The sequence below is a fragment of the Heliangelus exortis genome, chromosome 2, assembly GCF_036169615.1.
Source record: "Heliangelus exortis chromosome 2, bHelExo1.hap1, whole genome shotgun sequence".
Lineage (NCBI taxonomy): Eukaryota > Metazoa > Chordata > Aves > Apodiformes > Trochilidae > Heliangelus > Heliangelus exortis.
Window position 1 is genome coordinate 139304657 of NC_092423.1, and position 12210 is coordinate 139316866.

At 45.5% G+C, this 12210-nt stretch overlaps 1 long non-coding RNA gene across 1 annotated transcript; it reads left to right on the forward strand.

The window, feature by feature from the left end:
* The first annotated feature begins 2091 nt into the window (after positions 1-2091).
* On the forward strand, positions 2092-5312 carry LOC139793524 (uncharacterized). The gene is made up of 2 exons (XR_011724635.1): positions 2092-4155; positions 4847-5312. It is a non-coding gene; the product is annotated as an uncharacterized lncRNA (long non-coding RNA).
* Positions 5313-12210: the final 6898 nt, after the last annotated feature.

Here is a 12210-nt window from a genome sequence, read left to right on the forward strand (position 1 = left end):
AACCTCTTACTTTTAGTCTTCTCCATACCATATGCTTAACCTCTAAGAAGAAGGGAAAGTACAAGAGGGCGATGTATCCTCTGTCTCCTCTTTCAACTACAATCTAAGCCTGTGGTGTTTAATATGGGGTATTTGAAGGCACTTGTGCATGTAGTATCTTGTCTCTTTTTGGGCTTTTTTTTGGCTAAAGACACTTTTAACTGGGAACTTGGGAGTAATTAAACTAAAATTGTAATTTGTTTGTTTCTTTCAAGTAATTCAGGCCCAGGATTCATATTAGCAGTGTAACTGCAGAGAGACTGAGTGTTTTGTTATAATAAGAAAAAAGAAATAGAGACCGAGATGGTAAGAGTACCCTAATAACCTCTTCCTTGGGTTTAAACCTTCCTTTATTCTGTCAGATTTTCTTAAATGTGTATATAACCATATATAAATTTATTTACCCACCTTTTGTTCCCCTTGAATATTCCAAATGCAGGCCTCTTGGCTTGTCAGTGCAATAGACCTTAAAGCTCATTTTGGGCCATAGGTGGGATGTGTCTGGCTTCATTGTTCAGCCCTTGAAGCTGACACTAATCCCCCCCCCCTGCCCCACATCCCCTGAAACAAAGCCAGGCTTTTTTATGTAACTTTAAGAAGGCTTTGGGAACTGATACCATGATCACTTGGTTACGAACTACTTGGTACAAGATGCCTTTTGGAAATGGGTGAGCTGGGACTGGGAAAACATTAGAAATAGGGCTGGGGTCAGAGACTTAAAGTACTTCTGGGGCTGCAGTGATGTATATGGCTCATGATTCCATCTTGTACACACAGAGCTGAAAGATGTTGCATGATGGGCTCAGGTCATGAAATCTGAATTACTGTCTTCATTAATGCAGGCTTTAGGGATGCAGGGAACTCCTTCTGTCCTTGATTATTCTTTAGGGGATTCAGCACAGCCTCACAAAAGTGAAAAGCATCAGTTTGTGAATAGAATGATGTAAGCAGTAGTTATGACTGCTTTAGTGAATACTGATGCGGAATTCCTGTACATTAATTATTTCTTTACATTATGGGTCTATGTCCTGTAACTCAAACCTTCCTCTCTCCATCTTTTGCGTTCCTCTCATTCCCCTAACTCAAAAACCCACAAGTTCAAGCAGAACTATTAGAGAACTTAAAAATAGGTGAACAGATTGAGGTTTCTAGACACATAAACGTCTTGCCCTGTAGGTGTCAGCACTTCTCTTGTTATTGTCCTGAGTTGAAGCAACAGGCAGTGTCAGGGAAAAAAAGTGGTTTTGTTTTTTTTATTAAAGAGTGTTTGGGTAGGTGTTCTTTGCTAATGAACACTGCTGAAGTAAGGCAGTTTTATATAATTAGCAGGCAGAGCTCTCCTTACTGGATTAAGAGGCCTCAGAAAATAGACTTGGTTAAAATGTTACTTGCAGAGTATCATACATCTGTTTATAAAACTATCTAAATAATAAGACTAAGCCTTTGGCAAATACTGATTAGACAAAAGCCATCAATTGTAATGAACTTGTTGATTCTGTAACCATTGCTCTATGTGACAGTCTCCTAGGTTAAGCAGAAACCTTGGCCAAGTTCTGGTTTTTGAAGGAGAGCAAGGAGCCTATGAGAAACTTTTAAAGACTTTGTTACTTCTTGCATGCAGCTGGTTCACGTTTATGTTTGTTTGCTGTAAACCCAACAGGGGCAGACTTACTCTAACTCAGCTTTCCTGGAGGACTTGAATCCAGCTCTGGAAAGGTGGTTCAGTGCTGAGTAATTGTGTGGGCCTTGAGTGTCTGAGCAAACTGGGGAATCTGGGCGTGAGATACCCTGGAAACAAGAAGAGGAACGTGTTTTTATCCTAAGTCTCTTTTCATAATATTTTTTTTTATATACATGTGATTGGAAGGGTGAAAGAGTGAGTTTGAAATGTCTTTTTAATGCATAGATAGAAAATCATCATGGAGTGTCCTTTCTTTTCAATCTGGCACTCCTTCAACTGCCTGGCAAGTGTGACAGTCCTAGCATAGCCATTTGGTTCAGAAATGGGATTTGTATGCAGAAGACAGCTGAAGCTTGGTTTTTGTAGTGTTCCTTGCTTCTTACTCTGCATTGAGCCTGGATAGTAATTTGTCTAGGCTGTCTCTTGTTTCTGACCTTGTGAATTATGAGAGAAAACTCTTTCTTGTCACTTGGTTCTAAGGCAATCTGGTAAAGTAGTATTAGTTGAATTTCCATACAGCAGTTTCTAAACATTAATTTCTTTGGCTAACAAATCTGATTATGTTGGCTTGTATTCTTCAGTGGACCAACATTTCTTGCCCTCTTTCTAGACAGCTGATTTTACAGATAGGCAGAATATGTCCTAAGGAGACTGAATAGACGTCAGTGATGAAGCTGAAGGGCTGTCCATGTTAACACACACGATAATGTTTCAGAAGAGAAAAGGAGATGCTGTTTTCATTTCTAGTCTTCAGAGCAGATGCATCTCTAATCCATTATTAAAAAGATAATAGGATATACAATTGAAGTGCTCTGGTGTTTGTCTTCAGGGTAGCTGCACAGCAGGTGGAGGTGCTGTGGGGTGTGAGTAAAGCAAGACAAAATAAACCAGAACCAGTTCCTCTACCAGGAAGGTCTGGAAATTATCTTTTGATTTAAATTCATCATTGAAATAATTTATCGATGTCAAGCCTGCAGACTGAGTTGATGGAGCCAGCAGCTCCTGGGGGTATCATTGAGCTTGTTTTACCTGAAGTGAGTTGGGCAAATACAGCCTGCCCCATCCAAAGCCAGCAGCAGTGCAGAGTTTGGCCTTGGCTATGAAATACACCTGTGAGGCTACATAAATACATGGAGGGCCTGAGTCAACCTCTGCTTATGGAAATGGGTGGAGGACAGTGAGTTGAGGGCAGGTTGATGACCTTGTGCCAAAGGAGACACTTGTGCAAAGCTGCATGTGGACACCTATGGAACTGGTTGGGAACTTTTGCCAGCAGTTCTGGATAAAAAGTGCTGATTTGCTGAAAGGGAACTTCAAGGGCCTGAGATGCCTTCGTGTGTGTTGGACCCTTTTGCAACAGAGAGATCTGCAGGGACTCAGTCCCTGCTCTGAACCAGGTGTGCCATTACTCTGAAGTCATATCCTCTTCTTTGCTGTAACAACTAAAATTCATATAAAAAGCTGCATATTCTGGGAAGAAATTGTGTACCCCACAATTAGAAAAGAAAATCAGCATCCCATGTAGAAGAATTGTTAATAGTCCTTGTTTTGAGTTGGGCAGAACAGCTGCTTCATTTATCAAGGGAAAAATCTAGGTGCTGCTTTCATAGGGTGCAGAACAAACTGTTACAGTTTTCCTAAAATGACTTTTAACTCCCAGCAAGTGGTACCACTGTCCTGCTGATACTGGAACAGGACCAATTGCTGCCTGGCAGGGTTTTAGTGGATGCAAACAAGGCTGGGCTTCTCTAGTCCAACAGAGAGCAGTCTTGCATTTAAAAAAATGAGAGACTAACCTACTGCAGGAAGAGCTGTTGTGTCTGCTTCTTCTAGGCTAGGAGTGAGAGCAGTTCTTGTTTTTAGAAAAAATTATTTTTGTTTTCTGAACAGGCCCCCTCTCTTCTTACCCCTATCCTCCACTAAATCTCTGTCTGCAGAGAGTGGATGAGCTTGTTTTGAGCATGTTAAGCTTCTGACTGCACTTCTGACTGACTTCACTTCTACTTCATCTTTGCAAGTGCTTACAGGGCACTTAAAGGACTTAAAGTGGCTCCTTGGCTGTGTGCTGGTGTGGTGCCTCCAGCAGTGGTCCCTAGCTCTGCACTGAGGAGTCCAGAAGGTGTCAGAGTGCTGTGCCTGGCAGCCTGCAGGTCTCATCCCCACCTGTACCGTGGCCTTTTCTCACAGGTAAAAATGTTTTGTTGTTGGAACAGCCCAGCTGCTGACCTCTGTGTCTGCTTGTTTGCAGGCAGTGTGCACATACCCATGCTGCAAAGATCAGTGCTCCCTTCGTGCTTAACAGAGACCCCTGGACCACTTGAGCAGCTCAGGCCAAGCAGGTGTCACCAAAAGCAGTTTCATCCCTGAATCCCACCCCATTGGACCATCCCATGCTAGCAAAACAAGACTGGATTCCCTGCTGCTCTTGTAGTGGGGTGGGTGTTGGCTGGCTGTTTGCAAGCCCAAACTGGTAATGTGGTATGATGGATTATCCTGTGCCATTTGTAGACAGGTGTCCCCTGGGCTCCTGGTTATGCTTTGTTGTTCTGTGGGCTAACAGCCAGCCAGCCAGGTAATATTTTGTGGGAGGAGAGTAGAGAGATGAAGAAATTATGCTTAGTGTGTAATCTTTTTAGCCCCTAAAAAGAATTTTTAATTTTCTTAATAGATTTCCATTTGCTTGAGTAGAAAAGAAGTCAGGTGGATCTCTTAAGATATTTAAATGATTGATTTAATGTGATTAAACACTATGTGGTCTGCCACTGAAGAAAGTTGCTGTAATAGGAAAAAAAATTCCCCTTCTGACATCAGTTAATCTGCGCTGCGATTAATCAGCAGTGCTGGTGAGGTGATTCAAAGGAAGGAGTCTGACCCTGAGGTACCTCTGAACTCTTAACAAGGCTGCAGAGGACAAAGAGAAGAAATAGATGGTACCACACAGCTGAGGGGACTTGCAGGAATTTTATTGCTATTGCTGCTGCATTGCTCTGCCAGGGCTGTTGGGCCAGGATTGCTTTTGCGGTTTTTTCCCCTGCATTTCCTCTGGCTCTGCTATCAAACCAGTAACTTGGTTTGTGCTGCTGTTCAGCACATAACAGCTCTTGGAAAGTTGTTTTTTTTCCCCAGGACAGAGCCATGTTGTGTCTGTGAACTGAGGCTCCTGCCTGTACCTTGCTGCACAGCTCCCCACCTTTACCAACCTGAATGAGAAGGAAAGGAGATGAAATGCATCCCAAACTTCTCCTGAACACCTCAAGATCCTGTCATTTCAGATGGCTTCAGAAAGGCTTTTGGAAGCTCTGATAGAGCTGTGCTGTCTCTGTAAGAGGAAGCTGTGTCTCCTGAAGGTGTGCACTGATAACTGAGTCTTTCAGAGCTGCAAAGCTGCATACAGCCATTGCATTTGGAAGACTTGCTCCAGACATGGGGAAAATTAGGACTGATGTTGACAGAAAGCTTGCAAAGTGTTAGAAGACATAGAGGGCTATACACGGGGGAAAAAACAAAGCAAGCTTTTTTTTTTAGTGCCATGGACTCCTTTTAACTGTTATGTTGGGTTTTTTGTCGCTGAAATAAATCTTTCCAATGATAATCCGTATAAAGTTTAATTTTTCTAGAGCAGGGAATCAAATGGCATCTTGGGAAGAGGGTAATTACACTTGAAAGCAGAGTCATCGTTCTGGAACAGTGTTATTTTTAAGCTAGGATTAGGTGCCCCCATGAGGGAGTTACACTGGCATACCTGAGCTGCCTCATTACTCTGCTGGAGTATTACTTGCACAACTTGAACTGAATCTCGCCACCTCTGTGAAGGATAACAAAAAGTCCTACAGATACATCAATGGCAAATGGAGGGGCAAGGAAAACATCCATTCTTTACTGGACATGGGCAGGAATATAGTTGTCAAAGATGAAGAAAAGGCTGAGGTATTTAACACCTTCTTTACCTCAGTTTTCAACAGTAAGACAGGTTATCCTGAGGACAGCTGGCTTCTGGAGCTTGTAGAAGGTGACAAGAACCTAAACAGCCCCCCTGTAATCCAGAAGGAAACAGTCAGTGACCTACTGAGCTGCTTGGATCCCCACAAGTCTATGGGACCAGATGGGATCCACCCAAGGGTGGTGAGAGAGCTGGCAGAAGAGCTCGCCAAGACTATCATTTACCAACAGTCCTGGCTCACTGGAGGTCCCAGATGATTGGAAGTTGGCAAATGTCACAGCAATCCACAAAAAGGGATGAAAGGAGGACCCAGGAAATTCCAGACCTGTCAGCCTGATCTCAGTGGCTGGCAGGGTTATGGAGCAGATCATCCTGGGAGGAATCACACAGCTCCTACAGCATGGACAGGGGATCAGAACCCAGCCAGCACAGGGTTAGGAATGGCAGGTCCTGTCTGACCAACCTGATCTCCTTTTATCATCAGGTGACTGCCTGGGGGATGAGGGGGAGGCTCTGGATGGAGTCTACCTGGACTTCAGCAAAGCCTTTGACACCGTCTCCCACAGCATTCTCCTGGAAAAGCTGTCAGCCCAGGGCTCAGACAGGAGCACCCTGTGCTGGGTTAGGAACTGCTGGAGGCCCCCAGAGAGTGGTGCTGAACGGTGCTGATCCAATTGGCAGCTGCTCACCAGTGGTGTCCCCAGGCCCAGTTCTGGTTAGTATCTTCATCAATGATTTAGATGAGGGAATTGAGTCCACAATTAGCAAATTCACAGAGGACACTAAACCGGGGGGGAGTGTGGATCAGCTGGAAGGCAGGAGGGCTCTGCAGAGGGACCTGGACAGACTGGAGAGTTGGGCTGATTCCAACAGGATGAGGTTCAACAAGGCCAAGTGCCGGGTCCTGCACTTTTGCCACAACAACCCCATGGGGAGCTCCAGGCTGGGCACAGAGTGGCTGAGAGCAGCCAGGCAGAAAGGGACCTGGGAGTCTGGATTGACAGGAAGCTGAACATGAGCCAGCAGTGTGCCCAGGTGGCCAAGAAGGCCAATGGCATCCTGGCCTGGATCAGAAACAGCGTGGCCAGCAGGTCCAGGGAAGGGATTCTGTCCCTGTACTCAGCGCTGGTGAGGCCACACCTTGAGTCCTGTGTCCAGTTCTGGGCCCCTCAGTTCAGGAAGGAGATTGAGGTCCTGGAGCAGGTCCAAAGGAGGGCAACCAGGCTGGAGGAGAGGCTGAGGGAGCTGGGGCTGTTCAGCCTGGAGAAGAGGAGGCTCAGGGGAGACCTCATCACTCTGTACAACTCCCTGAAAGGAGGTTGGAGCCAGGTGGGGGTTGGTCTCTTTTCCCAGGCAACTCTCAGCAAGACAAGAGGGCACGGTCTCAAGTTGTGCCGGGGGAGGTTTAGGTTGGACATTAGAAAGAATTTCTTTACTGAGAGGGTGATCAAGCATTGGAATGGGCTGCCCTGGGAAGTAGTGGATTCTCTGTCCCTGTAGATATTTAAAGAGACTGGATGTGGCACTCAGTGCCATGGTCTGGTAACTGCAGCGGGAGTGGATCAAGGGTTGGACTTGATGATCTCTGAGGCCCCTTCCAACCCAGCCAATTCTATGATTCTTCTGTACTTGTGTACAGAAGGTACACATCTTACAGGTTTCATCTGCTTCAGGTTTGCTTTGTTCTAAGTTATGGTCCCCAAGCTCTAAAAATAGGAGCTAATTTAATAGCAAGCTTCAAAATGTCAATCAAACTTTACTTGCACATGAAGGGAAAAATGACAGAAAACTCTCAAATGCTTCAAAGAAGCCAACAGATGAGCCTACCTGTCAAATAAGGGTTTTTAAAATTATCATATATGTCTGGTAACAACTAGCTATCCTCTTGGGCCAGGCTTAGCTTGGAAAGAAAGATGATTTTGCATAACTGGGCTCCAACCTCCAAACTAGCTTTGATTTTTGGAGATAAATGTATTGAAAGATGGGATGCAATGGCCCCTTCTTTCCTCCTGTCCCCTGCTCCTTGGTGAATCCCTGCCTGTTCCTGGTGAATTTTGCAGAGAATGGGCACCCTGCAGAGCTTGCTTTCTGTGAAAAGCTGCTCTACAGGGATCCATCTCTGCAGACTGCTTCTGCCTGGCTGATTTCAGCCTGATTTAGTGGGTTATTAAAGAGGCAGCTTCAGCTCCTGAGCTCACCTGGTTATAAGGCAGAGCAGTGGAGTGGCTGAAATGGTGGCCAGCTGGGGGGTGGCAGCTGTGGCTTCTTGGATGATGTCACCATGGGCAGCTGTGGTCTTTTCTTTTTAAAAGTGCATAAAGCAGGAGGAATGGCCTATGCCACTGAAATGTGCCCAGATGTTCCTTCTCACCTATGAATATTTCATGCAGACTTGTGTCTTGTTATGGTGGCTTCAATGAGCAAGTTTATTATCTTCATTTCTCAGACACCTGACACATGCATGCAGCAGCAGGATAAAAAGGTTTCCTCTTGCATTTTGTAGAAATTCTAGCAGAAATTGTAAATCCACTTTTTGAACATATTTTCTGTATTTTTTCCATATATTTGTCTACTGTGAGAATATGTACCTCATCTCCTTGCCATGATCCCCCAGCCAGCTACTTAGTGGTCCCCTGGCTTCACAGACCAGTCCCAAGAAAGTGATTTCTTCACTTATAGAATCATAGAATTGGCTGGGTTGGAAGGGACCTCAGAGATCATCAAGTCCAACCCTTGACCCACCGCTGCAGTTACCAGACCATGGCACTGAGTGCCACATCCAGTCTCTTTTTAAATATCTCCAGAGACGGACAGTCCACCACTTCACTGGGCAGCCCATTCCAATGCTTGATCACCCTCTCTGTAAAGAAATTCTAATATCTAACCTAAACTTCCCCTGGCACAACTTAACTTAAGACCATGCCCTCTTGTCTTGTTGAAAGTCGTCTGGGAAATATGTGGGGCTATAGAGCAATTACAGCCTCAGCTCGTTGTACCCCAACACAATGATTAAAATTTGCATTTGGAGAGTGCTGTGCCTTTCTTTGCCATCCTGATGTGAATGATTGTCACTGGTGTTTTGCACTGGGGGTGAATTAGCTTCATTTGCTGAATAATTGCTTTGCAGAACTATGACAGCCTCGTCCCCAGCACAGGTTTACTTTTTCATGTGACAGGCACCTGCTGCTGCTGCCTGTGGAAGTGTCTTGCTTTGGAGCAACTCTGGGAAATGATTACAGAAACAAATTTCCTTGCAACAGATAAATTTGAAAAAGGTGTGGAAAATGATGCTGGCAGGGATGTTGTGTACTTGTCTATGTACACAGACACAGTGTCACATATGTGATCCTTCCTTCTGTACCCTCTTTCCCTGCTCTGAAATGTGTCCCCTGTCAAATACATCAGGAGAAAATACTGTCTGGTGAGTCTGTACCTGTGAAATGCAGAAAAGCCTCCTACCTTATCACAGTCAGAGACAGTCCCAGGGGATCCACGTCATCCCTTTCTGTCAGATACTTTTCGGTGACAGAATGCAAATATATAAATTCCTAGCAGAAATTAAACTTTGTCCCACGAGGAAGCTGGTTAAAATTGCCATACTGAAGACCAGAGAAGAAATCTGCACTGTTAATGAATAGCTTAAATCTAGTTAAAACAGAAATTTGGTAATACTGTGAGAACGGCCTGATTTTCTGTGCAAGAGCATAGAATCATAGAAGGGTAAGGCTTGGAAGGTACCTTAAAGATCATCTAGTTCTGACTCCTTTGCCATGGGCAGGGATATTTTCCACTCGATCAGGTTGCCCGAGGCTCCATCCAACCTGGCTTTGAACACTTCCAGGGAGGGGGCAGCCACAACTTCCCTGGGCAACCTGTGCCAGCACATCACCACCCTCACAGGAAATATTTTTTTCCTAATGTCTAACCTAAATTTCCTCTCTTCAAGTTTTAAACCATTTCCCCATGTCCTCTCACTACACACCCATGTAAAAAGCCCTACCCCAGCTTTCTTGTAGGTCCCCTTCAGATATTGGAAGGTTTCTATAAGGTCACCTCAGAGCCTCCTCCAGGCTGAACAAACCCAATTTCCTCAGCCTGGCTTCACGGGGAGGTGCTCCAGCCCTCTGATCGTTTTTGTGGCTCTCATCTGGACACACAAGAAGCTCCATGTCCTTATCTTGGGGACTCCAGAACTGGACACAGTACTCCAGGTGGGGTCTCACAAGAGCAGAATGAAGGGGGGAAAATCACCTCCCTCCACCATCTGGCTGCTTTTGATGCAGCCCACGACACAGTTGGCTTTCTGAGCTGCAAGCACACATTGACAGCTTAAGTTGAGCTTCTGGTCCACCATCACTCTTAAAGTCCTTCTCATCAGGGCTGTCCTCAATCCCTTCTCCTCCCAGCCTGCAGTCGTGCATGGGATTTTGCATTGGATTTTTTGCATTGAACTTTGCATTTGGCCTTATTGAACTTCATGCAGCTTGCACGAGCCCACTTTTTGAGCCTGTCAGGGTCCCTCAGGATGGCAATTTTTTATTCCCTCCAGTGTGGTGACTTCACCATACAGTTTGGTATCAACAAGCTTGCTGAGGGTGCACTCTATTCCCCATGTCACCAACAAAGATGTTAAATAGCAGAGGTCCAAGTACCGACCCTTGAGGAACACCACATGTCTCCATTTGGACATTGAGTCATTAATGTCCAAAGATGCCACCTCATTCTGAGGAAGATGATACCAAATTCTCATGAAGTGACTAAAATTGGGCGAATTTTTCATTGTTCCATGTGCTGACAGAGATGCATGACTCCAGCTGTGTGAGCCAAGCCAGCGTGAGACCTTCCAAAAGGACCTTAAAAAAATAATTATAAAATATGAAAAATTATATTGATATTGATGAATTTCTGCCTTTGATTGTAAGATCAGTGGTTTATGCTGAGATCATGGGCCAGGACTAGGTTTTCTAAATAATAAACATTATAATCAAGAGTAGGCTCCTGAAGAAACCCAAAGCTCTTCTTATCTGCAGCACAAATTATGCAGGAAGGCAAATTTCTGAATCTGTCCAGCTTTCAGCAATAAAAAAAATTGCCTGTATCACAAAAGGCAAAGACAATAAAGGACCAGTTTACAGTCCAGGTCGTTCTTCATTTAGTTTCAACGGATATAATGATTTTAGGTTAATAAAATGGAGCTTTTCGGATCCGGGAAAGCAGAGAGAGCCAGGGCCGGGGGAGCTGCAGCTGCGGGCGGGCTGCTGAGGGGGCGGGGGCGGAACCAGCGCTGCCGGGGGCAGATATAAGCGAGGCATAAAGACTGCCACGGTTCCCGGTTGAGGAAAAAGTAGTCACGGTGCCGGTAAGCCTGCCCTGGGGAAGAGGATCGCGGTGAAAAGACCTCTTTTTGCGGCGCTTTGAAGCCGGGGAGCTGGCCAGCCTGTGCCGGGGCAGGGGCAGCAGCGGGCGGGCTGCTGAGGCGCGAAGGTGGAGCCAGCACCCCGGCGGCTGTTTTAAACAAGTCCCAAACATGGCTACAGTCCCTCAATGAAAAGAGCACCTCCCGTGCCGTTAAGTCTGCCCCAGGGAAGAGGATGGAGGCGAAGAGGTCTCCTTTTGAGGTGTTTTGGAGCTGGGAAAGCGGCCAGCCTGTGCCTGGGCAGTGGCAGCTGTGGGCGGGCTGCTGAGGCGCGAAAGCGTCAGATTGAAACAGCTCCGAGCACAGCGCTGCAGCTTCCCAGACAGACAGACAGACAGACAGACAGACAGACCGACCCCCGGTAGGAACACCCTGCTGTCCCGCTGTGATGCGCTTTCGAGAGTACCCGGTGACACGAGTGAACACAGCTGTGGAATGTGTGCCCAAGCGGAGGAGCTGCTTGGTGACTGAGCTCTAGGAAGAGGTGAGTTATGAGTTGTGCTGAGGCCCATCGTGGAGTGTGAGGTTGTTGTGCGGCTGTTTGTGCCACGCTTTGGCTGAAACAGGACCAGCAGTCAGGCAGGGCTCATGGTGCTGAGTGCTCCCTGTTCTCTCTTTGGGGGGCTGAATATTATGGCCTACAGTATAGGGAGCAATGGCAACTAATTCCTTGAGTTGCACTTGGAGAATGGGAATAGTAATACACAAAGGGTTAAACATTTACCTGCAAAAAGAGTAATACTTAAATGACTGTCTTCCCTGTGATATTTAATCTCTGCCTGACACCTGCTGCCTTCGAAGCTTTGGCTCTGATGCTAGTGGCTTTCTCAGTATTCAAGAGCTATACAGGGTTCTGGCATTTCTGCAAAGGGATTCAGGTTAACTGTTCAGAAGAAGCTGAAAAATCACTGAATTAGACTCTGTAAAAGCTGTTCCTATTTTTACAGATCATTTGAGTGTAACAATCATTTTTTTAAAAAAAAACAAAAAAAAGAACTACCTGAGATAAAAAAACTTAATAGTGAGGTTTTTGTACTTTGAACAAGGAAAAAACAAATTCAAATGATGTTTTTGAGTTAGGCACAAAACTTTAAAAAATGTATTGAGTTGCCATTGCAAATCATGCCAGCAGCC